Here is a 4309-nt window from a genome sequence, read left to right as displayed (position 1 = left end):
AAGTTTATCTCATTCTTTATGGAAGTCTTAAACACTAAACAAAATATTCTTTCTTTTTTAAACTGAGGAGCGACTCTAAATGTTTGAAGAAAAAGCGATATAATCAGTAATATATACGTCAGTTTATTACGAAATCTTTATACAAACATCCATAATTGACTTATTTTTTAACTTAAAACATTGAAAACGTGAATTAAATACAGGAAAGCACGTAATTTGACATTATATCATTACTGTAACGCTTTACCTTTACTGAAGTAGGAAGTTGTGATGTTCATCCTCGTATCAAAAGCATCAGAGGGATGTTATTTAAATTGGTTTTAATACAGGGCTGAAACTACACCCAGGTTTTGGCTGCGCGCCATAAAATAATATTAAAATACTGACTAACGTTTTATTTCTAAAAGTTTACCGTTGTATAATTGCAACAATGGTATTTTCTCCGATGAGGGTTATCGGAGGCATGATTATTGCTAAGTGAAAACTATAAATATAATTTTATGAAGTTTCAAAAGATTTCAGTAACGACTTCTGTCTGATATAAACGGAATAGCAAGAGATTTACTCGATATGTTTATGATACTGAAACAAATAAAACCACAAGCGCAATTCATCTATCTTAGTCCTATATCATTTTAGATTTTCTTGCTTTTTGACTTTTATAAAATTATATGCATCTTTTTGAGTTGGTGACCTCTTGTTATTATCTCCCTTTACAGCTTTTATGCGGCTGTTCTTTCCAATATAGAATCATTTGCAGTATATTTTACTTAACGTTTTACCTTTCATTTGTTTCAGTTACTGGACAGCGGTCAAGCTGGGGCATCGCTTTTAAAAAGCAAAAGAGTTTACAATTGTTTATTCTCTTATGTCATAGGAGGCGCTTTCTTACCAAACACTAGGAATAGAATTCAAGCACGGGCGAAGGAGAGAGGTCTTTTAATTATGACTTTCTCAATCTGCAATAAATAGTAACCAAATTTATCTCACATTGCTCCTTATCATCTTGGTGGTCCTTTATTCTTTGTACATATATAAAAGCGAGGATAGTCACAACTGGAATAGAGGTGGGTATAAGTCTGCTTCATCGGGACTGAAATGGAACTAAAGAACAACAACAGCATCAGTACCACTAGCAACGGTAACACCACCACCATCACCACCAGCAACACCATCAACAACAACAATAACAACAACAACAGCAACAAACAGAATTTTAAATGGTGTTCTCATAGAGTGACACGTCTCAGTATATATAACATGCATATTTTAATTGCAAGGCGAGTAGATCTAATATTCCGTGTGATTAGGTTATTGTTTAACTCACCGATACATTCACGGCTCTCTCTATATAAATACATACACACATAAATACATAAATACATACATACATACATATATACATACATACATACATACATACATATGTACACACACACACACACACACACACACACACATATATATATATATATATATATATATATATATATATATATATATATATATATATATATATATATATATATATAAATGCATGCATCTATATATGCATTCAAACACACGTGTATGTGTGTTTGTGTGTGAAAACGTATATATATATATCTTCTCTCGTTGATTTGGCATAACTATATGGAACAATCTATAGCTGCTAGTTGGCTGCGAATCATTAGATACGTATTGTGAAGACAACATCAACTACAGAGGAATTAAGCAGAACCTGGGAAATTTTTCAAAAAATAATGAGGCAATCACTATACCCTTTAATTACCTGTTTATTAATCCATCTGCTGATTTCCTTCCGGATAACATCCTGCTGTTCTTGTTTTACCGCCTTGACATCCAACTATGACAGTAATTACAAATAATTGGTTGTATTACCTTAATCAGCAAAACTGCACGATTCATTTTGTTAGTTATCGATTGCCTCTTCTCTAAAACCATAATGATACATAGCAACAGATATTGCTGCCAAGAACAACTCGCTTCTAAACATCGCACACAAACAAGCGCGCGTAGTATTTTCTCTGCTGAGAAATATAGCTGAATTTTATTTAAATGACGTAGGCTTATTTACTTCTTAAATACTACACCTCACATTACACCCCCCCCCCCCCCCCCACACACACATACACACACACGTGCACATACACACACCTACACATGCTCACACACCTACGCATGCACACACACCGATAAAAACATTTGTTTATTCTAATAAACATATGTGCATATGTAATGCCTGCGAATGTTAAAATAATTAATCAAATAGCTATTGAAGAGTTTACAGGAGAATATTTGTGTATATAATTTATAATTACGTCGGGATATACATGTAAAATGAGCAAACTCGTTTATGATATTGTAATACGTTGTTTACATGAATTATGCAGTTATATGTATATACATACACACATACGTATATATATACATACATACGTACATACATACTTACTTACGTGCAATACAGACACGCATATTTGATACACATTAATACACATGCATATATACACATAAACATGCAGATGTAAATATATGAATACACACACATACAGATTTATAATTACATACACATATACATATATGCATACAAGAAGTTCATGCTTCGATTGTATTTGTCGTTGAGTGGGTGGTTATTCATGGTATGTGTGCGCGCGCGTGTGTATGTGTATGGAAGCTTTGAATTTTATTATTCTGTTTTTCTTCTCTGGTAATGTATTCGTATATGCACAGTGGTTTGAGCCGTTTAGAATGGCATGTGTATCAGCGTGGAAGTTAGATTGAGCAACAGATATTTCTAATTTCATCATATAAGTTTAGAATAAGATAAATATAGGATATATCTCAGAATGGTGAAAACCATATTATAATCAAATATAAAGCAAAACTCTCTCCAAAAGTGATATTTGCACACAAAGTTACATACACAGACACACACGCGTGAATATCCATATACATACATTATGACAAAATATAAGCCAAATAAATAGCAAAATATACAAACTTCTCAGGAATCATATCCACTCATAATCGCTCATACAATACGAACACCGCTAAGCCACACGATATCTCGAGCCTTCATAACTATGAGAAGTCCCAGGTTGGTATGAAACCGTTGGTTATGAAGTTTATCTCTGTCGCTACTTCTTATAATACGTATGTGTTCTTGTGTTGTTTGGCACTTCCTATCAGTTACTGCAAATCACTCTAATGGGTAACTTTGTGCGTTGGACTAGCGTTCCTTTCAAGGTTCATGTTAGCCTGCCAGCCTAGCTAGTGGGCTGGCATCAATCGAAAGCTAAAACAATACAAGGAAACGCATTGTGAACAGCGGTGTATAACAACATCCAATACTCAATTATTTGATACAGTTATGCAGTGACACACGTACACATTTGCATATATATATATATATATATATATATATATATATATATATATATATATATATAAGAGCGTTGCAGTTAGCTTGAAGTGTTGTAATATCGAAGAAGGTAAAAATAGAGAAACTAGAAGGCTTCTGATAATGCGGGAAGTTTTTTAAAGCATATATATTTCAAGTGCAGAGGCCCATCCTCAGAAAATAAACAGTCTGATGGACGTTTACAGAGCGACTGCTGCTGCTACACAACGCTAGAGGATTTGAATGGGTTAACTGAACGACGCGCATAACTGGACATTTCCCAAACTGTTTTGCGCCTAAAATATACAGGTTTTAGAAAACTTACCGCATTGTTAGCTTTCTATTTTCTCTCTTTTTCACCTTCTTCGATGCATGCATATATACATGCATGCATGCATACATACATACATACATATATATATATATATATATATATATATATATATATATATATATATATATACACACACATATGAAATGTCGTATTTGAAAGGTAACAATAAAATGTTTCAGAAGTGTTAGAGAACTGATTTATTTAATCAAAGTATGATCCATGTTCATTTATGACGTTTACCCAACGTTTCTCTATGTCATATATTCCATTTGTAGCAAAATAAATTCATCTTTTACGGTGATAAACTGTCTGAATGCTTCATTTACCTCTTTTCTATTTAAGAATGTTTTGTTGCTTATGAAAAGCTCAAAATGCTTAAATAAGTGACGATCAGTAGGAGAGATATCAGGGGAACAGGGAGAATGTTGCAAAATCTCATAATTCAAGTTTGTAACTTTTGGACAATAGCTTGCGGAGTGTGTGGACATGCATTGCCGTGGAAAAAAATTGGGCCATCTCTATTCATTAGTCTGAGTTGCTTCTTTTTCAAATTCTCATGCATACAATTAATT

General features: G+C 33.2%; 1 long non-coding RNA gene across 1 annotated transcript; it reads right to left on the bottom strand.

Annotated features, from left to right (window-relative positions):
- Positions 1-208: 208 nt before the first annotated feature.
- Positions 209-3302, bottom strand: LOC149132898 (uncharacterized). The gene is made up of 3 exons (XR_016244119.1): positions 3005-3302; positions 1772-1846; positions 209-1104 (listed from the first exon to the last, which is right to left on the bottom strand). It is a non-coding gene; the product is annotated as an uncharacterized LOC149132898 (long non-coding RNA).
- Positions 3303-4309: the final 1007 nt, after the last annotated feature.

Source organism: Octopus bimaculoides, chromosome 13, assembly GCF_046866305.1.
Source record: "Octopus bimaculoides isolate indiv1 chromosome 13, ASM4686630v1, whole genome shotgun sequence".
NCBI classification, from domain to species: Eukaryota; Metazoa; Mollusca; class Cephalopoda; order Octopoda; family Octopodidae; genus Octopus; species Octopus bimaculoides.
Note: the sequence above shows the minus strand (reverse complement) of the source record. Positions and strands in the feature narration are given on the sequence as shown.